Here is a 24,962-nt window from a genome sequence, read left to right as displayed (position 1 = left end):
CCCTCCTAGGATAATCTCTTTTTATTTATTTTTAATTTTAAGACTTTGTATATACACATTTCCCCTGTTATTTGAAAATAGAGAATTCCTATGAAAATTTTAATAAGCTGAAATTGTGTAAATCAAAGTAGCAATTACCTTAGGGCACCTCTTGCTAATGGATGCACAAAATAAATCAAGGTAAAGCACGGATGCTCACAGTCACAGTTCAAAGCTTGATGTTGAGATGCTGAGTTCAGTTTCTGGGGAAGGAGCTTGGTGGGGCCATTCTCACTGCTCAGGTTGTGCACTGCCTCTATAATTGCTCAGCTCATGCAAAACATATGATGAATGTTATTTTCATTTTTCATCTTTTTTCATAAAAGTAAAATCCTCTTTGGATTTCTTTTGGTTAACAGAAACATGTACTAATGTAGGTCTTTTGTAAAAGCTAATTGCCATAAAGTGAACTTGTGAAAAGTGAGGGATACCTGTATTTTTTTTAAGAGCAGATTTAGGTTCACAGAAATATTGAGAGGATGGTACAGAGATTTCCTATATACCCTCTGCCCTCACACATCCCCCATTATCAAACAACATCCCATATCAAAATAGTATATTTCTTATAATCGAACCTATATTGATACATAAATGTGTCAAAACATAAAGTTGGACAGTGTACAATTTTTATTTGTCAATTATATCTCAATAAAGCTGGAAGCGAAAAATATATTTTTCTTCAGTGTTTACAAAAACACTTAAAGAATGCATTCAACAAGAAATATAAAATCCACAGAATTTTTTATAATAAAATTTCATTCCATTAATTTTTTACTGCATTTTAACAGCATTGTCATATTCCTGGCCCCTCAAATTTTTTCTATAGTTTTACCTAGATAAAGGTTGTGTAAGTAATTTACATAAAAGTGTGTAATTCTGCTCCTGTTGTGCTATCTTATTAGACAAAATTCTTCAAATTATTCTCATAGGGAACCATTTGAGTTTTAGAAGTTGTAAGTCTAACTCTAATTGCTATCTCTTTCACATCACTTTACTCAGGACTTGTATCTAAAAAATTGAGTAATATTTAGAATTTCTCACATTTTCACTATGACAATATATCACATCTGTTATTATTTAAATTATTAACTTTTGTAATTTATTCCCTGCATAATCTGTTATATTATTTGTTGCTGATGTTCTTATTCTGTACAAATGTTTTCTTGTACAATCATCAAATTTTGCTATGGTTTCTGCCCTGAATTGGTTATGTATTGTTTTGTAACAACAACATAATTTCAGTGTTATACAAAGATAAGCATTTTTTGTTGTTGTTGTGCTGGTAACTATGAATTTGCTGGGGGAAGTTGGTCTAACCCACTCTCAGCTGCCTGGCTCTTGTATCCACGTCCTCACACATCTGCAGATTGGCTGTGGTTGGATGATCTAGGGCAGTCCTGGGTCTGACTAGGTTGGTTGGAGTGGCTCTGTATTGTATCCTCTCACCCTCTTCTCAAGGCCAGTGGGCTAATCTGGGAATTCTTTTGCTGGTGAAGGCAGAAATGCAAGAGAGTGTCAGATGGTTTGCAAGACTTCAGTCATGCTGTGCCCATTAACATTCATTGGCTGAAGGAAGTCCATGGCCCAGTTTAAATACCAATGGAAGTAGGGAGAGAGGGAGTAAATATTTTTTAATGATAAACCTAATCTACCACAATCCATATTAAGAAAATTTCTATTAATATAATTAAAGTTTTGTGGATGATTCACTGAATGCTGGACACGTTCACAAAATTGAAACATAAACATTGAGCATTCAATACCAGCATGTCAATATTGTACCATATTTTCATATTTCTACTCTGCAGGATCAAGAGTTATAGTAGTTAAATCAGATTTTCATTTTGAATACATAACACTATTGTTATGCGTTTCATTTTCTTTATGTCTACTAAGAATATGTGATAATTATTGCCAACATTTGTAACCATCTCATTCTTCAGTTCATTCTTTCCCTATCTCTAAAATGTCTTCATTCTAGAAAAAAATGCAGATTCTTGAGGATAAAACAAAAAGCAGCAGAAATCAAATAACATTTTTTAATATTTGGAATAATTTTTGTGGAGTAAGTTATTGAAACTTTCCTGCTTGCAATGTCTTTTGAGAAGACCTGTCTTCTAGTTGAATATTCTAGTTACATGGCCATGTATCCAGGACAGGAGAAAGTACATTTGGTGTAAATAGGTTTTTTTCCTTTCCATTTTTCTTGAAATTCATTAGATTTTGTTGATATGGAGGTAAAGGGTAAATTTATATCTTGCTCTATCCGTGGCACATCTGTGCTACAGTTTACAGAAAGTAATAGCTCTGAATTTTTTCTTTTTTTCAGACATTTCAACAAATTTCTCCAAAATTTTATATAATGACACAGAATAATATTATTATAGCTGTATTCTAACAGGTCTGTTTTTCTTTAATCCTGACATCTATGATGAAATAATAAAACAACTCAGTATTTTATCTTAAATTTTATAGCATTTCAAAATAATATTCATCAAAAAGTTATTTAAATTTCAAAGCAGTTATATTTAAAATAATGAAATAATCAGAGCAACAAAAACATGTTACGTTATACTAGCCAAACTATTACAAAGAATCCCTACTACATCTACATAATGATATATATACCTAAGTTGTTAAATAGTGGTTTGTATTATGCAAGCACTTGTAGATTTAATTTTAGAACTCAGCAATGTAATTATCACACAAAGTAAAAGAGTATATGAGCTACAATATGAAATATCAAATTTAACCACTGTGCTAAAACAATGGAGACTTTAAACTTTTTTTTTTTTTTTTTTTTGGCTGCACTTTGTGGCTTGTAGAATCTTAGTTCCTTGACCTGGGATTGAACCCGGGCCACCACAGTGAATGCACCGAGTCCTAGCCACTGCACCTCCAGGGAATTCCCTAAACATTTTTTTTAAGATACAGTGATTAACATATTAACTTAAAATGTAATTCCTTTGTTCAGAAGCACAGGTCATTTAACATGTTGTTAGACCAACAATGTCTTTTGATTATCAAGTGTACATATATGTAACAAAATGTTAGCATAAGGCACTTCATTTCCATCTGTCTAAAAATTGTCATAACATGCTGATTTGTTAGAAAAAGTATTTTGTTGCTATCATAATTTTTAGTGCTAGGAAACTTTATAATAAAATCTTTTCAACTGAAAACATTAGCAATGTGCACATTTGGAACTGCAACTCCTAATGTGACACTTTGAGTTTACATTCTAATGGGAGATTGGGGAGGTAATAAAAAACGAATAAACAAATCAGTAATATTACCAATTCATGAACACATATGAATTTCAAAACACAATAAATAAGATTGAGTATGTACTAGAGTTTTATGGACAACATTATATTCTTTGGTCAAGGAAAAACTCTCTAAGGTAGTGATGTTTAAACTAAGAACTGAGTCATAAGAAGACACAGGAAGAAATAACTGGTGCAAAAGTCGTTAGGTAAGAATTATTTGGAATGTTTCAGAATCAGGAATGAGGTCAATGCAGCAAGAGCATAGTGAAAGAAGGGGAGAAGTAAGGGAGAGAGAAGGTACTAGGTGAAGTTCTTTGTCAGATAAGGCCTTAAATACCAAAGTGAGGAGATTGTATGCTCTGCTAAGATTGATGGGACATCACTGGAGAATTATAAGCAGGGGTCTCCTGGTCAGGCATATATTTTGAAAGATAACTTTGGTTGCTCTGGTGTTGGTTAGATGGAGATATAGGAACAGAGGAAGCAAAGGAGACTACTGCAGTAGCTCAGATAAGCAGGGATCGTCTTGCATTAAGGCAGCAATATTGGAGAAAAATAAAAGAGGGAAGATTTGGGATAATTTGAAGGTAAAGTGATAAGACATGTATATATTGATGTGGAAATAGGAAAATAAATGATTACTAGTTTTGGGGCATGAACAACTGGGTACTTGTGTGTGTTATTGACCAAGGCCAGGAGTCTGGGGAAGAGTTGTTTGGGAATATGAAGATTGAAGAATTCTGTTTGGGTACTTTAATTTGGAAGGATCTAAGACACAAGTATATGCAGATATTTTGAGTAGGTAGTTTCATACATGCATGAGAAATTCATGGGAAATATCAGAGATAGATAAATTTTGAAGCTATTGGCATACAGGAGATATTTGAAACCACATGCCTATAGGAGAGTGTTTAGATGTGCAAGGAAGAGACAAGACACTGATTGACCTGAGATATTAGAGGTTGAACAGAAGATGACAAACTAGCACAGGAAATTGGAAAGGAGCAGGCAGGTTGGTAGAAAACAAGGAAGGTGGAGACAGGGAAGAAACAAGAGAAGAAAGTGTTTGAGGTAGTAGTCAGTGATCAATTGTGCTGAATGCTAATGAATGGGCAAGTGCAATCAGAGTTGGGATGGGACTATTGGATTTGGCAACATGACAATTTATATGTCCCTTTGATTTAAGCAGTATCTGTAGAGTGGTGAGAACAGAAATTCAGCTCAAGTGCTCTGTAGCTAGAGCTGGATTCTATACCATGGCCTCATTCCTGTGGATGAATTTAATGTTTGGGTGAAAACAGAACAATCTCCCAATTTATCCCTCCACAGCCTCTGCCCTGTGACCATAAATTGCTTTCTACATTCATGACTCTACTTCTGTTTTGTAACTAAGTTCATTTGTACCCTCTTTCTATTTTATTTTTTTTTAGGTTCCACATATAAGCAATATCATATGATATTTGCCTTTCTGTGATTGACATATACACACTACTATATATAAAATAGATAACTAATAAGAACCTGCTGTATAGCACAGGGAACTCTACTCAATACTCTATAATGGCCTATATGGGAAAAGAATCTAAAAAAAAAAGGAGTGAATATATGTATATGTATAACTGATTCACTTTGCTGTACACCTGAAATTAACACAACATTGTATATCAACTACACTCCAATTAATTTTTTTTTATATTTATTTTTAGTATTTGACAGTTTTGTTTTTTTTTTAACTTTGGGTTTATTTATTTATTTATTTATGGCTGTGTTGGGTCTTCATTTCTGTGCGAGGGCTTTCTCTAGTTGTGGCAAGTGGGGGCTACTCTTCGTCATGGTGTGCGGGCCTCTCATTATCACGGCCTCTCTTGTTACAGAGCACAGGCTCCAGATGTGCAGGCTCAGTAATTGTGGCTCACGGGCCTAGTTGCTCTGCAGCATGTGGGATCTTCCCAGACCAGGGCTCGAACCCATGTCCCCTGCATTGGCAGGCAGATTCTCAACCACTGCACCACCAGGGAAGCCCCTAAAATTTTTAAAAATAAAAAATAAAAAAATTATAAATTAAGAAAAGAGAGAGTGAATAGTATTGTACTATGATGATTGGAAAGAGAATGTTGGGGAGGAACCAACTTGCCCTCAGCCACTACATAAAGTTTCTTTTTGTGTCCCAGTGGGGGAAAGTGATGATATAACTACTGTTATTATGAAATCCATAAAACAGTGAGTTTTTGTTGTCCACTGTCTCCCACATATTGCCAGAGGCTAAGGCTATTAAGTAGAGATCAGTGGTTGAGCCCAGGTTCTGATAATTTTATTAGGCAATAGAAGCCTTACAGGGCAGACCAAGTTCTGTCTGTTAGTTTTATCAGGCTTAGGTTTTATTGGGACCAGGGTAATAAGCCAATGTCCAATATTGTCTCATATCCAATAACATCTCTCAAAATAAAATGGATTACAAGCTTATTAGTATTGTTCTTTTAAAGCTATATCAACTCCAAAACTCCATGCCCATTTTGCCCATCATGGCCTATTATCTCCTGGCACTATACCTGTTCTTCTCTATTTTTCACTGAAATTTTTGGTCTGGGAGTCTGCAGTTATATTATCCTGTTTCCCTTGTCTTGTGTTCTACAAACAAAAGTCCCTAGTAGGCAGTCAGAGGGGGGAAAAGAGAAGAAGCGTTTATTCCTTCCTCTGTATTTCTAGGAATATTTCTGGAAAGGGGTTGTAGACCTTCACCAATTCTAGACTTGGCCATGAGGGCTCTCCTCCTTGGTTTCAGCACCAAATGGCCTAGTCCCACTTGTATACTCAGGAAACGTCATATTCTCTCTTTTGTTTCCATAGACCTAAGAGTCATAAGCAATCTTCCTGCATTACTATTATCTGGGTTGCTTCTCCATTCCCTTTTTGCTCTCTCAGCTTTTTCAACATCCGTGTCACAAATTTCCTGTATCACATTCCCTCCATTTGAAATACATAATTGGTTTCTGTTTTCCTGACTGGATCCTGACTAATACCCTGGTGAACAGGGACCTCTTCAGCATTCCAGGCCCAAATATGGAGGATACTAGCAGATTGCTAAACAGCTTCTCAGAGTTGATATTAATGACACTGTCAAGAAAAGGCCACTCTTTGGGCAGAAAGTAGAAAACACAATTCACTGCCTAGTAAATGAGTCAGCAGAACGGTGTTCATGAAATTTCTGATTTAGGTCTCTGACCAAGTCATGTTGCTCTACAAGTCCATGGATTTGTCCAAGGTCTCTAAGTATTGAACAGCTGTCATTCCCAAACAACTGAAAATATTACCATCTAAATCCTGATGAATGTGTAGACCACCATTCCCTACTGACAAGCTTGCTCTCATGCTGGAACTGTAAGGAGGGAGAGTGACTGAGGAAGCATGTCTTCCCTTGGAATGCAGACCTACAGACCATCAAGCAGCACCCAGGACTGGCATACTTCTCTGTGGGAGGATAACAGGTGGGGGAATCCACACTTTCCATTATCTTCTGCTGGGCTTGGCCTCGTGAGTTTCCTTTGTTCCTTAAAGAAAGACGATTCCTCAGTCTGTTCCATTTGATGTTTTGCTATCTATCCTGAACAAATGAAGACCTAGATAGGACAAAATTCACATGACTGGCATGCTCAAAATCATTAATAATTAGAGATATGAAATTCTAATAACAATAAGGTATCACTTTAAACCTATAGAACTGGCAAACATTAGAAAGCTTGATAATGCTGTGTTGGTGGGATGTGGGTATACAACAACTATTGTGTGTGGATAGTAGGAGCAGTGTGAGAGTAACTAGTCAAATTAAGCAGACATGTACTCCATAACCCACCCTTTCCTTGGGCATTTATCCCTGAGAAATGTTCACACAGATCTTTCAGAGGGCACATATAAGTACAGTTATTCTGGTGCCATTTGAGATAGCAGGGAGAAGAAGCATCTAGAGTTCCATACAGGACAGCAGAGAGGCAAAATGCAGTGGAAGCACATCATGGGTTATTGTCCAGCAATTAAATAAAAACAGGTTATATGTGCACATGGCAGTATGGAAGGATCTTAGACACACTGAGCTCAGGGAAATTTTTAAACTATATAACATGACACTATTTATTTAAATAAAAATATGTATGCACACAACATAATATACATTTTGCAAAAAACATACAAAGAAAAATATATTTAATAAACACAGTGGTGGTCAAAGTGGGCAAGGTAGGTAGCAAAAAGGTAAAAATACATAAAGAAATAGAATGGTCTTGCATGGCCATAAAATGACATTGTACCTTGAACAAGAGAGTATGATTAATTCAATCTCATACAATTACATTTTCAAACAAAAGCAAGCACACAATCATAAATGCACACGTATTATAAACAACTACTACACAATCTGCAGTTGGTCAAATTTGCAAATGCAGGTCCACGAATATGGAGGGCCGATTATAAAGTTATACATGGATTTTTGACTGTGTGGCGGTCAGCACCCCGACCCCTGCATTGTTCAAGATTCAGCTGTATATGTTAATTTATTTCAAAATCTAGCTTAAATACATTTCCAGAAAAATATAAATGTTAAAACTCAAGAATAAATATAAAATTAGAATGGTCAATGAAATTGAAAAAAAGAAAGTATTCACCAAACACCATCATGTCCCTAACCTGTATGTTCAGACAATTTCAGAAGTGAATTTTACCAACTTCTTAGAAATAATTTCTAATACACGTGTTCCAAAAAAAAAGTAAAACAGCAAAACTTCCCAGCTCATTTCATGAGGCTTATATGACCTCAATTTCTAAAGTAGATAGAAGCAATAATTGAAAATAATGAAAATATTGAATTTTAAAATCTATAATTTTGTTACCAGTTCTAATTTTCTGTATGATGGCTTGTATCACAATCCACAAGATATTGATTAGGGAAATAATTGAAGCTTTCTCAATAGTCTAATACTTCATAAAACATTCCACGTGTGCTTAAAAAGAGCAAGAATTATCTTTTTTTTAGGTGTAGATGTCTAACAAAGTCTAAATAGTTCAAATTTGTTTATTATATCTCTGCTTATGTTTTGTCTGATTGATCCTTAGTTTTAGAGTGGGATGGACTAAAATCTCCAGGTATAATTGTTTTACCTATTTTTTTCTTCAGTAGTTGTTTTATGGTTTTGGAAATATATCATTAGGTGCACATCTGTTTATGATTGTTATGTCTTCCTCTTCTGTTATTCTTTTACCAGAATACCGGCATACCTCACAGATATTGCAAATTCAGTTCCAGACCACTGTGATAAAGCTAATATCACAATAAAGAGAGTCACATGGATTTTTTGTTTCCCAATTCATATAAGACTTGTGTTTACCTTATACTATAGTTTATTAAGTGTGCAAAACATTATGTCTAAAAAAGAATGTACATACTTTAATTTAAAAATACTTTATTGCTAAAAAGTGCTAACCAGCATCTGAGCCTTCAGCAAATTGTAGTAGAAATTAAACAGATCACAGATCACCATAACAAATATAATAATAATAATGAAATAATAATGAAAAAGTTTGAAATATTGTGCGAATTACCAAAAATGTGACACAGAGACACAAAGTGAGAAAATGTTGTTGCAAAAAATGACACCAGTAAACTTACTCAATGCCGCAAACCTTCAATTTGTTAAAAATGCAATATCTGCAAAGCACAATAAAGCAAAGTGCAATAAAATTAGGTCTGCTTGTATAAAATTCTTTGTATTGAGGCAAAATAAGTTGCTATTATAGATAATCCACAAAACAACAATGATTCTACATAATAAAAAAAAATTTCTTCCTCACACAAAGAACAATCAGCTCCAGGGAGGGTGGTGTGTTCCATATGGTCATACAGGGACCTGGGCTGACAGAGGAAATGCTACATCCAACACATAGCTCCCCAACTGCCTTGGGAATCAATAGTAACCAATATACGGGTAGAGAAGAATCACATACTTTTATTGGCAAGGCCTAGAAGTGGCATACTTCTGCCCATTTTCCCTTGGCCAAAATATAAACACAGGGAAACACTTAACTCCAAAGAAAGCTCTGGGAAAGGTAGCTGTGCATATGTCTCACATTTAAATGACAATCTGGCTGATTAAAAATTATAGATCAAAGTTGATTTATTTAAATACTTAAAAAATATTGCTTCGTTATCTTCCTGTCACCAAAGTTACTGTTAAGAAGTCTCAAATAGATCTGATTCTTATTTCTTTATAGGAAGATTTTAGAACTTTCTGATGTCCTTATATTTCATTAAAAATTCTATTTTTATTTTATCTTTTTACTGTATTCTTATTTTCCATATGTTGGTAGTTCTGCTTTTCTTCTCCATATCTCTTAGCTATCCTTTTATATTTCATTTCTCTTTTCTTTTTCATGCTACTCTCAGGAAGATTTCTTCAAAATAGTCTAAAAGTGCACTAATTGATTTCTCTACTATTTTCATCCTGCTATTCATCTTAAACTATTATAATTTTTATTTTTCAAAATTAACATTTCTACTTTTTTCTATTTATGACTTCATCCTATTAAATATTACTAATATTCATCATTTTAAGAGCATTTATCATGACTGTTTAAAATGTTTGTCTATTTTAATAACTGTTTCTTGTGATATTCATTGTTGATTTTGCTTTCTTTGCTGAAAAGATTGTTCTTCTAAGAGTCTAGTCATGTTGGCTTGTAAGTTCATATTCTCTTAGAATGTCTTCCTGCTCTAAGTTTTAATATGTATTGGGGAAAAGCCAAAGGCCTGTAAGTACTTGTCATCTCTGTGAGTTTAAGGAAAGGGAGGGAAGGGACACCAGTGCACACAGCTACAGAGTCACTAGGTGGACCAATAGATCTGAAGAATTCACCTTTAAGATCACCTTAGATAGAAGCAGCCTTAGAAGAGGTCATTTCTTTGGAGTGATGTGAACCCCGCTGTTTGGAGCAGAGAGGAGGCAAATAATGAATGCCTGAGGGTAGCTAGCCTGCCTACCCTGTTTACACCAGCTCCCTGCCCAGATGATTTTTGAACTACCCTTGAATTCTGTTTGATATTCATCTGTTTCCTCAAGACCAAGCAGTCTAGGCTCGAGGGAATTTCTGTGGTGATGGGGCAGGCAATAACTGTCTAAGGCAACGTGGAGAGAAGAAGAAAACATAATACATCTCCAACATAGTCTCTCAAAGATGGGCCCGGATGCACTTAGCCAGAGGCAGATGCTTCCTGCACCACCATTCCTCTTTACTCTTTCTGAGATGCTCTCAGTCTGTATGGAGCTCTCATAGGTGTTATTTTTTTCGGATCTTTGATTCCTTCTATTTTCTGTAGTTTCTCCAGGGCTGAATCAAGGGAAGGAGTAAGAAAAAAATCTAAATCTGATTGTTATTTGATTTTAATTATGTTTATGATAAAAGTCTCAAATTGTAATGTAATCAAATATTTTGTTCTTTTAATTTTAAATTCTTCCATACTTTTTTTCCCCCTTCATTTCAACCCATTTGAGAGATATAACAAAGCGCATTCGTAATCCTTCCAGGCATTGGTTCTCAGAATGAGAATAGGACAGAGGACCTTCCTAGGGGTTCATATGACTCTTGTGTGGGCATGTGTGTGTGTATGTAAAAGGTTATATTTAATTTTCCTATTTTGATTAAGAAGGTTGCATCCTATCTACTCCACAAGGGAATCTGAAAATCAGTAGTATTGAAAGTTCTTCCCTATCTCAGGGCTTGAGTTAAATGTAATGTGGCTAAACTGAGTTATACAGAATGTGTACACAGATCTTGAGAAAGTCACAAAGGTAATAAAAAAAAAAAAGAAGATACATGAAAGAAAAAATTAAAAGAATTAAGAGTATTCAATAGGAAGATTAAAAGATGACAATGTTCAAGATATTTTGAGAGTCTACTCCCACATGCCAAGCCTATTGTGGTCACTCTGAGCATGTGTGGGGTGGAGGAGAGTAGAGATGAAGAAAACAGAGGTTCCTTTTCTTGAAATACATATCGTCTAGGCTGGAGGAGACATGAAATGAAGAGAACAAGTCAACAGTGTATAATTATCTGCTGAAAAAGTGGTGTAGACCACAAGGGCTAAAATGGAGTGCTTCTGTGTAGTTAGGAAAGGTATAAAGGAAGATCCTAGAACAGATTTTGATATGGATATGATAGATGTGGAGTGAGGGAGAAATGTTTCAGTTAGGGGTGTGTGTGTGCATGTATTTGTGCGTATTTCTGTGTCTACTGTTAGAGATGTAAAGATTAAGATTTTTAAATAATGAATAACCTTATAAATTAAGCAGAAGTATTTGGCATTTAGTTTTGGAACAGTAGAGGGTTACTGAAGTTTCGTGAGTAAGGCACCAGTGTGAGAACAGTGGTATTTTCATCAGGTTGCAGAGTGAAGGATAAATGGGAAGAAAAGGTGGTGGAGAACAGGAAGCCCATGTAAGAAGCTATTTTTGGCAATACAGATGTGGGGTAATATGAGCCTAGACAAGGGAAATATTATTGAAGTAGGAAAAAAAGGACAGAAAAAATTGTAATACATTAAAGTTAGCAATGAAATGAATTGTGGTTATATGCGAAGAAAACATAAGAGGCAGCGATCATTTTACCAAAAGAATATAGAGATTATGATCAGAAAATAGTGTCGGTGAGGAATGATTTCATTCATTCAACTAAAAGAATGGCTTTTAAACTGTGATTTGTAAATTGTTATAGTTCCTTAAAAGCTGAAATTTCACAGTTTCTGGAAGTAATAGAACATAATTTAAAAATTAACTCAACAAATTTTAATATAAAACAACACACTCATGAAACTTGTTGCATAATATCTACATTTAAGCTCAATGGGGCCACCAATGGCATTAACCTGAGCTTCCACGCCAACTCACTCTTTGTGCAGACTTCAGAATAAATCTGCATGTTCCTGCTATGCGTTCATATTTGGACACAAATATGAATTCTTACAAAAATATTGCTGAGAGACTTATTTCTCAGTGATCTTTTCTAAATTTAGGTCTACTGAGATGGGCACATTGTCCATCTACACTGTGTGTGCAAAACCAAGATACAGAAATATAACTTATTTGTTACCCATAACTCTTTCTGTATGTATCAGTATGTGTACATATAACAAAATGGCCCATTTGTCACCTTTAAGGACTTCATAATAAGTACCTGCTATTCTATTAGCTTTAATCTGATAAAATACTGGTTTTCCATTTAAGACATATTATAGAAAGGAATCTGTGTTTAGAAAAAATTGAAAGTTACTGGTTTAGAACACATGAAGGTTGAAATTTTCATGGTACTCAGATGAAAATAATTTACAGACAACTGGGAATGTAGGATTAAGAAATTCTGTTGGTAATTTTGAGACTGGTGGTAGATTTGAAAATAACTCATATAGTTGAATCTATGAGAGTGAATGAGATCTCCGAGTGCAAGGAGTGTTTTAGGGGCTTCCAAGGATACGGAGTGTGAGAAGGAGCAGGGTACAAGGCTAAAAGAGAAGGGAAATCAGAGGGTTGGAGGTGTGCCAGTTCTTAAGCATATTAGATGATCAAGTCTTACTCTGAAAAACCAAGAGTTTTGGTCTCAACTGAAGACTCTAAGAAAATTATTCTAGACAATATAAAGTAAACTTCATGAGGAACTGGTAAAGAAGAAATCTAAAATGTCTGGTAGAAGTGGAGGCCTGCCCAAAGGAACTAAATGCACTACATTGCTTCTGGGATAAAATGATGGTTCAAAAGGCAGTTTAGCTAATACAACATCTTTTCTAATTGTAATGAGAGAGAGAGAGAAGAAGTTCCATTTAATATTTGAGGTTGAAACAAATTCTCATGACATATTTCAAGTATGTATAATATTGAATTTGGAGACAGATGGGGAAAGAATAATAGAGTGGTATTCCACTGAACATCAACAGTTAAAACAATAGAAACGAAGGAGAGGAAAGTGGGAAATATGACTGGATAAAACTAAAAGGAGAATAAATGAAAGAAAAGTTAAAGGGTGGTAGAGCAAATAAGGAATTGATAACTGGAGTTCTTTCTAAAGAGCATGATAGAAATGAAAAGGGAAAGTAGGGAGAAACAAGAGTGGACATTTGGGTTTCATAACAATGCACATAGAAGGGGGGAGAGGATTCCCAGTGAAATGAGTCTGTTTCCATTTTCCATGCTGTAGAAATTACTTTTATTTCTGCCCCAGATGTTAGGAACACTTATGCTCCATTAAGGGTCCCAGGCAGCTCTTGTCACAGTTTATTATTTTTTTCATTCTCAATTTTCCTCTCTGATTGGAGGATGTATTTTATCTTCTACCTTAATAAACTGTGTAGAAAACTTGCAGTTGAATTCTGGCCTCTTTCTTGTAAAAGGCTAAGAAGTGATTGCATTAAGCTTTGGACAAAGTAAACACTCCTCTTTCTGTTTATTTAATTTTAGAAATTTGTTGCTTTTTTCCATATTGCATAAAGAGTAGGCTTGCACGGGATATGTATGTATATAGATTCTATTTAAACATACATACTTATTTATGTACAGAGAGAGAAAGAGTGCAATTGCAAAGAGTGTGTCTCTGTGTGTTCATGTGTGTATAAATATACAATCTGAGGGCCACTGGTGATGATAAGAATAGGTTCTTTCATTCAGTAAAGCTTAAGGTGACACTTTCTAAGGATGGCACACTTCACAGTAGCACATATGCACATAAACTACTTCCAATTAAGCCTTGTCTAAACCAAGCTTTAGCACTGAGACTTCCCAATTTAGAAAAATAAATGCAAAGAACTCAAGGGCCATAATCACATTAAATTCTCTCAACTTTCCCTTAAGGAATGTACACAAAAATAATCTCATCTTTGAGGTGGAAAAAAATAAGTCAGGATGATGAATAGTTCTCTCAAGGATCTAACATAAATCTGAAAGCACATACCAAAACCCTGATTAAATTCCTGTTCTCTTGAATCCACTTGCAAGTTCAATGTAACCCCAACTGCTAGAACCATTTCTGATTTAGGCCAAAGGGGTTTAGTGCTATGATCTGGGACTAAACACACTTGGAGCTAATTTGGTGCTCACTTTGTGTTCTAGTTCTGATAACATTTCCAGGACTAAACCTCCCAGAACTTTCAGGAACCTATTTTGCCATCTTTAGGTGCACTCAAAGACTGAAGTTTTTGCCTTGAACCCCCAGCCAAATATTTGGATTCCCTGCTTCCTGCTGTCAGACTTCCTGCCAGCAGTTTCCATATTAGCTCCTGTGACTCTGCTCTTTAAAATGGGGGAGACATGCTGCTGTGTCCTTTTGGACCCCCAATGATTGATTGCCTGCCTGGTTAAAGTCTTCTATCTACCACCCTAGGCCACCATAGCACTGGTGTCAGAGCTTTAGGTCCAGGACCCAGGCCCTGATTTACACTCAGTTGTGCTATGGGTTTCTTCTTTCTCGTGGGTCTCACCCCATCCAGCACTGCCTTTTCTGTTTACCCAGTATCTCCTCATGTTGATGGAAATTATAACTGAAGCAAAACAATATTCATTTTTTGATTTTACATTCAATTCTACAGATTTAGAATTTGAGAAAATTAGAATAAGCCTAAACTTTAATGTCATATTAATTAAGGACAAAAATCTGCTAAACAAAATACTAAGTCATCAGGTAGAATACTTAAATTTTGCGAGAGAATGAACTTTCCAAACACATTCAAGCTCTTTTCAACTATTTATATAAAATACTAATGTGTTCTTTTGGAATCTTATGTATTCAACAAAACACTTCCTCTGAAAAATACTTTTCAAATAAAATCCACTTACTTCATTGATTTTATGTCTTTTAAAATTGTTTACAGATACATTTTTATTGATTCCCTTCAATAACCTGCTGTTTCTCTTCACTTAGTTACAATTAGCAAGAGTTTATTGAAATAGTTCAAAACTGTTAATCATGCTAACATTTATAGATTTGTGAGTTTATAGAAGCACATGTAAAAGAAAATCTGTAGGAACTAAATCCTCAATTTGATATAACTGCCAAAGAGAAGGAGAATTCTTTTCTTTGCTCCTTTGGAAGCTTGTAATACCTGAACAGTGTTAAAATATGTTAAACTTAGGGGCTTCCCTGGTGGCGCAGTGGTTGAGAATCTGCCTGCCAATGCAGGGGACACGGGTTCGAGCCCTGGTCTGGGAAGATCCCACATGCCGCGGAGCAACTAGGCCCGTGAGCCACAGCTACTGAGCCTGCGCGTCTGGAGCCTGCGCTCCGCAACAAGAGAGGCCGCGACACTGAGAGGCCCGCGCACCGCGATGAAGAGTGGCCCCCGCTCGCTGCAACTAGAGAAAGCCCTCGCACAGAAACGAAGACCCAACACAGCCAAAAATAAATAAATAAATAAATTTATAAAAAAAAAAAAAAAAAAAAAAAAAAATATGTTAAACTTAAATTGTGAGGATCAGAATACAGCCAATTTAAAATTCAGCTCTCTTTTTTTTTTTTTTCCATATCCTTTCTGGGTATTATTTCCTTGGTTTTGAGACTTCACATTAACAATGAATGGATGTAAAGAAGGAAAGGAACTCAAGGAACAAGAAAGTGTGTGAATGTGGCAGCAGTTGAACCCCTGATCTCATTTGGATTTCGTGGTAACTCCCTGTGTGCCATAGGTGAGGACCCTCAGAGGGACTGAGCTTGTGAAGGACCCAGAACTAGTAAGAGGGAAGGAACTAGCATATCTTGAGCTCATTCTATGTGCCAGGTGTTTTACAGATAGAACGTTTATTGGGGTGGCTAGACTTAGCGGTGTACAATTAATAAATAGCTTCAGTGCTGTTTTCAAATCTGCCCTTCAGACTAGCTCTGTTGGTTTTCTCATCTCTGACAGATAATCTTGCATAAACACCAGAGCTTTTGGGTCACTCATATCTTATTTTCCAGTATTAAAAATCTGGTTGATATTGAAGTTTCAATCTGTCATCAGATTCAAATCTTCTCCCCTCCTTGCTCTTAGAATTCCCAGGTAGGCGAGGGTAGAGATCTGTTTCTAAAGTATTCTCCCAGGTTCTCCACCCCCAACTCTTACCATCAGGGGTCATGGAAAACTCACCACTTATACACTACCCTCTTGGAAAGGATATTTTGTGCCTGAGTCTGTCTATAAAGTGTCCTGGACTACAATTTCTCCTTATAAGTTTTATTAATGAGAGTAAAATGCCTCATCTTGAATTACATTGGAGTATATCCAGTTTTTGTTTTTAAATAAGGTGTAACAGGTTTCATTAAATTGCCTGATGTCACAGCAAGGGATATTCCTAGGACTTGAAATCATGTTTTTGGAGTCCAGAGTCCAAGCTCTTCTCATTGCCCTACAAAGCTTCTCTGTGAGTATAAACACAAATAAATAAAAAAAGTTTCACACTTTTAATTTAGCGTTTTCTCTCATCGAAGTTTGAGTTATTAGATCAACACCTTTAGAATAAGTAATACCATTAAGTTACAACAAAAAGTGATTTATAAATAAATAAATGTTTGTCTATTAAAGAGAATCTAATAAATATTAAATAATAAAGGTGAAATAAATAGATTTATATGATTTTTCTCTATTTAAGGGTAATAGTTTTTAAATAAAAACTGGTTTGCTAGAGAAGATCAGAATATGGATTGAGGGCTTTTAAAGATTTGACTGTTTGGACATGTTGAGGGCAATCTAGTAATTCTCATACAAAAATAAAAACCTGTGATAATTCCTGGAAGGAATATTGGTTATTGAGGCATTCTTACAGCAGTTCAGAGATGTTAGAACACATCATATGCACATGCTTGTATTTGAAGAACATGAAGTGTGGTTGGGAGGTAGGAAAAAACGGGTGGAAGTAGAGGTGGCTTAGTGGTTTGACTATTGCCAATTCACACCCTTTTCATAAAAACCTCCAAGATTTTATTTCAGTTCCTTGTCTGACATAAAATGAGACACTGTATTACCTGTGAGAGAGCTGTTACAAGTAAAAGTGAAGGATGAACCAGTGCTTCTCAAAACCGTTTCCTCAGGATTGTTTGAAATCAGAGGAAAGATATTTAAAATCTAAGGAAAATACTGAAAAAATTCCATGTTCAGAAGATTGCTGTCCTTAAGGGTATGGAGGTTAAGCAAGTTGCTTTCTAGCCCCTCATGTCTCCACTGTTTTCCTCAGTCTCTCCCTTTTTGGTCCAACAATGAAAACTGTTTCAGATTCAAATAATAAGGGGTGAGGGTGAAAGTGGTAGTGACCTATTAAATTATCCTGACCTGTTTTAGAGTTTTGGGCATGAGTAATGTCCCAAACCATGTGCTCACTTACCTGTAGTATTTACCTAGGTATAATATTTATGTTAGAAGTGTTTCTTACAGCATCAATTTTCCCTTGGCTAGCTAAGAGGAAATCAATGGCTATGTGATTATTTGTGACAACACTGTGTCAATGAAAATTCAATTTACTATCAAGATAAGAAGAAAAAATGGAATATTATTCAAGCCAAGCTGAGGATTATAACCAGGGAAGCAGATTCTTAGCAAGCTGTGAGAACTGTTCCACCTGTTAGAAGTTGGAAGGCAAAGTCATATACATTTTTGAGACAAAGGATCATACATCAAAATGATATATTTTACATAAAGTTCACCAAGGATACATAGTCCAGGTAAACACATACAAAGAAACAGCAAGTCACCATGATCCCCTACAGAGCTGGGAAAGAACACTATTCTTTTAAGAAGTTACATCAGAAGAAAGAAAGAAAATTGATCTTTAAGGTTGAGCAGGCTCTTCCATCTTTGAGGGGCTCTGGTTAATGTGTATGGCAGATGCACCCTGCACATTAGGGAGGGAGAAGACCCAAACTAACACAGAGAGAGAAGTTTATGTTTAATTTTTTCTTGTCCTACCTTAAAACATAAATTTTATTTCATCAACTGGATAATAAATTTAACCTAGTTTGTGGAGCTTCCAGAGCAGAAGGTATTTTCATTAGAAGTACCTGAAAGGGGCACAGATACTATTGGGTATATGCATAGTGTTTATATCAACTGTAGTGAACCAGTCATTATTCCTTTAAGGTAAACAGCTCTGAAGAGAACAGACGGATAATTATAGCTATGATAGCTCCAATATTAGTTCCCATTCCTGGTGTGGTAGGTTTTGTTGACAGGGTTGTGATGACCTGAGAAAAATCATTTTGTTGATGTGGAGTCAAGGTCCACTTTTCACAAGGCTGAAGTTTGGAATGCATTATGTGACTGAAATTTAAGAACGAGAAGGGGCCTATAGGATGAAATCTACCTTCTGAAATGTTAAAAGGAATAACTTGTATTTCTTCTGTCAGCAGAATCAGATAGAAGAAGACAAGTCTAGTAATGAATTAAATTCAGAATTGTAGCTGTATTAGTCAGGGTCCTCCAGAGAAATAGAACCAATAGGATATGAAAGGAGATCTATTATGAGGAACTGGGTCATGCAGTTATAGAGGCTATAGGAGGCCCATGATCCACGAGCTGCAGACCCAGGAGGCCAGTGGTGTAGTTCAGTCCAAGCCTGAAGGCCTGAGAACTGGAGAAGCCAATAGTGTAAATGCCAGCCTGAGGGCAGGAAATGATGAGATGAGATGTCCCAGCTCAGCAGCAATGAGGCAGGAAAAAGGGGCAAATGCCTCCTTCTTCCACCTTTTTGTTTTATTCAGGACCTTAACACATTGGATGATGCCCAGCAGTTGGAGAGGGCAACTTACTTTACTGAGCCCACCAGCTCAAATACTAGTCTCATCTAGAAACACCCTCACAGACAACACCCAGAAATAGTTTCACCAGATACCTGGGCATCCCCTGATCCAGTCAAGTTGATACATAAAATTAACTACCACAGTAGCTAAGAGACAAATGAGCAAGACAGTTTGTTTTTCCTTAAGGGGCAGAAGACCTTAGGGAGTAAAAAAATAATAGAATATAAATAATGGAGAGTATGTTGAAAAACCTTTATTCAATTAACAGAGGGTGTCAAAGTACAATAATAATAACCAAGACTAGAAGTAAGCAAAGAAAAATTGTACCAGGGAATCAGAAAATTATGTTCTGTTGCCTTGGACAGAAAGTCTGTGTCTGCAGTAATCAACTTGATCAGAGAGTCTTGGGAGGATTCTGTTCACCCGTGTAGCTGTCAGTTTACAGACTACTGATGGACTGGGCATCCAGTGCTCTAGAGGAAATGGTGTATGTCTTCTTAATTAAGAAACATGAATCTAATGACCATCTTGGAGTTTTGCTGCTGTGTCAATTGTTAATAGTACATCATAATGTTCTTTCCATCATGGTTCAAGGGCAGAGTTCTCTGATGTCTCTCCCTGAAGACCAGCTTTTCAGGCTTCAGATCATGCAGGGTGACTGTTCTATAACGGAGCTTGAATCTGCAAGCTTAAGGAACATGCATCTTCCTTAAGTGCTTATAGGCACAATTACTCGGGTAAACGATGCTTGCTGATCATAGTGGTCACCTGCTATGTTTAGTTTTATTTGTTCAGAGGGAGGATGCCCCTGATGGATGACAGTTGGTTTTTGGCCAAGTACCAGAGACATGAGATTGTACAAGCACCGCACAGAAATTCTCATGTTGCCTGCTGGATGTGAAACTATGCCTCCTCCAGGCTGAGCATCTGCTTCCTTTGGGGTTTCTTAATCCGGAAGAAATCTATTAGTCCCTAGGTCATATGGTCATGTGCAAAAATTAAATTTCAACTTACATACATGTTTTGTTAGGGTGGTCAATAAAATACTTTGAGTCATAATAATGTGTTATGGTGAGATAAAATTATCTGGAATTAAAGGAATGGAGCTCCCGACACCGCAGGGCTCGCCCCCGCCCGCCAGCGGCGGTGGGGCCCCAGCTTCCCAGTCCCCCTCGCTTCTCACGCTCTCCAGCAGGGGCCCAGCCCAGGCCTCCTCTCTCTCTCTCTTCCCCCTAATTCCCCTTCCGGACGCTGCCCTCAAGTTGAAGCCTCAGCCGCCACAACAGACCTCGAGCCCCAGCAGCCGCCCCCATGCAACAGGCCGTGACCACTGGCCTCCCAAGAGCACCAGCCTCCCCAATGGCGGCCTCCTGGGGGCCCCTGGCCTCCACCTCGGCTGCCCCAGGGCTTCCTGTGGCCGCTTCCCCCTGCCTGGGGCCTGCAGCTGCTGCTGGGAGCGGGGCTCCGCCGGAGCCGAGGGCATCTCGGTGCCGCAGCCACTGCCACCACAGCAGAAACATCAGGAGAGGCCAGGGCAGCGGCCACAGGCAGCGCCAGGGGACAAAGCACAGGAAAGGCACCCCACAGTCACCGGTGTTTGAGGGTGACAGCAATTCCAGAATGCTGCATTTCCTTACAACTGTTGTGGGCTCCACTTGTGATGTAAAGGTGAAGAATGGTACCACCTGTGAAGGTATGTTCACGATGCTGAGCTCAAAGTTCGAACTGGCAGTAGACACTGTGCACCAGAAAGCATCAGAGCCAGCAGGTGGCCCTCGTCAGGAAGACATTGTGGACACCATGGTGTTTGAGTCAAGTGATGTCGTGCTTGTCCACTTCCAATTGAAATGTTGACTTCAATTATGCTACTAAAGTTCACTACAAGTTCACTGATTCAGCCATTGCCATGAACTCAAAAGTGAGTGGGGAGCACAAAGAGAAGATGCTCCAGTGCTGGGAGGGGGTCGACAGCAACTGTGATGACTATGACCTGGAGTCTGACATGTCCAATTGATGGGACCCCAATGAAATGTTCCAGTTCAATGAAGAAAACTACAGTGTAAAGATCGCCTATGAGAGCAGTCTATCTTCTTGTCCCTTAGAGAAGGACAACTCAGAAGAATTTCATCAGCGAGAGCTGTGTGCAGCCCAGTTGACTTGAGAGACTGAATCGAGCCCCCAGTACTGCCTGTGGATCACCATGGAGAACAATGAAGGGCACACCGAGGAGGAGAACAGTGCAGTTCAGCAACGGGGTTCAGGGCAAGAGAGCCCCAGCTTGGCATCTAGAGAGGGAAAGTATATCCCTCTACCCCATCGAGTTCAGGAATGTCCCAGGGGAGGAGTTTGATGGAGTAGTTCTCGTGCCGGCCAGCCTGGTCTTAGCTCTTTGCCACCTCTTGGTCTTCACCATCTTGACAATAGCAGCCCTAGCCCAGGTTCTGAGACACACAGTATCAATGGAGGCCCTTCCCGCATGTCCCCTAAGGCACAGTGGCCTCTGAGAGGTACCAAGACTCTGTCTTCCCCCAGCAACAGGCCTTCTGGAGAAGCTTCTGTTCCACCTGCTCCTGCAGTGGGCTGGCTGTGACCCCTGTGCTCTCCCAAGTCAGCTGCCCCTGCCCCAGTTTCAGCTTCCTGTCCTGAGCCTCCCATCTGCTCAGCAGTACCGACCTCTTCAGCTTCCATCCCCGTGATGTCATCAGTTGGGGATCCTGGAGTAGGCTCCATTTCCCCAGCTTCTCCAAAGATCTCACTGGCCCCCAGAGATGTAAAAGAGCTCCTGGCCAAGTAACCTGAGAGAACGCTGCAGTTCCAGGTGCTATCCTGGATAGCTGGGAAAGTCCCTGGCCTTCAGAACAAACAGAAACGCTTTCAACTGGAAGAACTGAGAAAGTTTGGGGCCCAGTTTAAGTTTCAGCCCAGTAGCTCCCTTGAGACCAGCCTGGATCCTTTCCCTCCCCAGATCCTAAAGAAGGAGGTCAAAGGGAAGGAGAAGGAGGTCTTTTGGCTTCAGACCCCATGCGGGCTGTTTCTTCCTTTTAGAATCTGTATCGCTTGAGGAGGACAAACTACCCCTGCCACCAGCAGGAGGCACCGAGGGGCGGGATCAGCCCCCACTGCCTTGCCCAAGCCAAAGAGATCACAAGGATGAGGGCCCTGTTGCTGAACAAGTGAAGAAGTCAACACTGAACCCTAAGGCCAAGGAGTTCAATCCCACTAATCCCCTGCTGTCTGTTAATAAATCAACCAGTACTCCAACTTCTCCTGGGCCCCGGACTCATTCAACTCCCTCCATCCCGGTGCTGACAGCAGGTCAGAGTGGGCTATAAAGCCCCCAGTACATTTCCTACATACCTCAGATACACATGGGACCAGATGTTCAGGCACCTCAGGACACAAATCCTGTGTCCAACTCAATGCCTGGACAGCAGGACAAGTACCAGGGAGCAAAAGGCTCCCTGCCCTCCCAGCACTCGGACAAACACCAGCCAGCTTCAGCCCCTCTAATGATGCAGGCCATCGCCACTGCTTCTGGCCCACCTCTGGTGGCTGCCACAGCTTATTCTTCCTACATCCCCTACAACCCACAGCAGTTCCCAGGCCAGCCCACCATGATGCAGCCCATGGCCCCCTACCCTCACAACCAGTGTTTGCCCCCATGCTTCAAAGCAACCCATGCATGCTGACTTCAGGGAGCCATCCCCAGGCCATTGTGTCACCCTTCACCCTTCAGTACACTTCTGCAGAGCAGCCCACCCCCCAAACCCTTTATGCCACTGTTCACCAGTCCTATCTGCACCATGCCATGTAGCTCCATGCCCACCAGCCGCAACCAGCCACCATGCCTATTGGGAGCCAACTGCAGTCCCAGCATGTGGACCCTGGTCCCATCCAGCACCAGGTGGGGCAGGCCCCACACCTGGGCAGTGTATAGCCATAGCAGAATCTGTACCACCCAGGGGTCCTGACAGGTACACCGCCTTCTCTGCCACTGGGACCTTCTGCCCAGTCCCTTCAGAGCAGCTTCCCCCAACCAGCCGCTGTGTATTGCATCCATGCCCACCAGCAGCTGCTCCACGGTGTCACCAATATGGCCCATGTTACCCACGCCCATGTCCGAACTGGAATAACAGTAGCCCAGCCTCCTCACCCTGGGGCTCCCCACCTGCCCCAGATGATGCCGCTGCACCCACCCCAGAGCCATGGGGGCTCCCCTCAATGTGCAATGTCCCAGAGTGGGGTGCCTGCATTCTCAGCTTCCATACCCTCACCCTACCCCTACATCGGACACTCCCAAGGTGAGCAGCCTGGACAGGCGCCTGGATTTCCGGGAGGAGCTGATGACAGGATTCATGAGTTCTCATTAGATGGAGGAATTCGGCTGATGCACTGCAGGTAGGGCAGGATGCATGGGCTCTGGGTGGGGAGTGAGAGTTCTTGGAGGCAGGGCTGTTGCACAGGGCGCCTGCCGACCTGCACCTGTCTGTGATGTAGGGTGAGCAGAAGCCACAGTCGCTGCCACCAGGGGCTCGCTCCTGGCTCTGTTCTTTGCTTCCCTCTGTCCTCCCTCAGTTGTGATCCAGCAGCCCTGCTCCCCACTGCCTCCTCAGCTCTCAGTGAACCCAACTGTCTCCTGACTTAGGCAAGGTAAGGTCAGCGCAGCAGACAGCGCCAGGCTGGGATGTGGGGGCTGAGCTGGGCACATGAGGAAGAGCTCTGGCTCACTGGGAAATGGCAATTGATCTGTGCTTCTGACAGCCCCATGAGACACCTTGAGGAGGCCAGTCCTATCAACACACCCCCAACAACCCACACTGGATGGCATTGGATGAAGGGACAGCTGCTTGGGTTCTAATGTGCCTGCTGTCTTCTCTTTCCCCTCCAACCAGTTCAATCTCATCCCTCCCGGCAGCTCCCCTTCCACCCCCCAGGGAACTGAAGATTGTCCTGGCTGTGACCTGAGACCTCCATGAGTGGAGGGAAGAGTGATCTATGTCTCTTCCCCCAGCAGCTCGGAGCAGTCCCAGCCCCCAGCCCCTTAGCCCCCTTTCCCCCACTGGGGGTGGGGGTGGGGAGCTGTGGAATTCCTGCCAAGCACCTTGAATGGGAAGGGCCTCAAAATGGGCAGGGCCAGGGTCCAGCAGGGGTGGGGGTTTTCTGCTCTGCCCCTGCCCATCCCCACTCCATCTTGCTCTCCCATCCTCTCATCTATCCCCCTGCTGGAGATGGAAGATCTTTTATTTTCTATTATTTATAACCTCAGACTTGGGCCCCTTGTTCTTTCTTCCCCATTAACTTGAGTCATCTGTGTGAGAGACACAGGTGCCCCACCAGGATGGTTGGACAAGGACTTTTACTTTTTATTACATAAAATATTTTTTAAAATTAAAAAAATATATAAAATTTTAAACTAATGTGAGATGCCCTCATGGGCTGTGGAGGGAAATGGGCATCTGGGAAGGGTCAAAGCAGAACCTGGTGTACAACACATTCATGGTCTCATGTGTGACATCCCCACAGATGCTCAACAGTAATCCTATGAGAGATTTTAAGTGATGATAAAAATACTGCATTACCAGGTGAATTCAGACGCCAGGAAAATATTGGTGTCACCTCATTTGCACTCATAGCTGGCAAGGATTACATAAATGATTATCTACTTGAATACATTTCTGCCTTTTACTTTCAAGTCTCCAAGAAAATCCTTTGGTTGACTCGGTATATTATTTATCAGTAATTAAAGTTTAATATTTACAGTGTCTCCCCAAACTTGTGTTCTTTTAAAAATGTGACATAATTGTGGTTCTGCACTGTTCCATTTTCTAAGGGGTAGCTAATAAGTTTATAGTTCCTTCAGTTTAACAG

At 39.6% G+C, this 24,962-nt stretch overlaps 1 long non-coding RNA gene and 2 pseudogenes across 3 annotated transcripts in view; 2 read left to right on the top strand and 1 right to left on the bottom strand.

Annotated features, from left to right (window-relative positions):
* LOC309661688 overlaps positions 1-24,962 on the top strand; it is a 461,825-nt gene that overhangs the window by 233,923 nt on the left and 202,940 nt on the right. The gene's annotated exons all lie outside the window — the stretch shown is intronic.
* Positions 1-24,962, bottom strand: part of LOC309661677 (hsp90 co-chaperone Cdc37 pseudogene) — a 217,110-nt pseudogene that overhangs the window by 50,912 nt on the left and 141,236 nt on the right. The gene's annotated exons all lie outside the window — the stretch shown is intronic.
* Positions 15,780-23,641, top strand: LOC309661663 (ataxin-2-like protein pseudogene; annotated as a pseudogene). The gene has a single exon. The product of its transcript is annotated as an ataxin-2-like protein pseudogene (transcript).

Source organism: Balaenoptera physalus (assembly GCF_965194825.1).
Source record: "Balaenoptera physalus genome assembly, chromosome: 5".
Lineage (NCBI taxonomy): Eukaryota > Metazoa > Chordata > Mammalia > Artiodactyla > Balaenopteridae > Balaenoptera > Balaenoptera physalus.
This window is presented reverse-complemented; position numbering and strand designations above follow the sequence as displayed.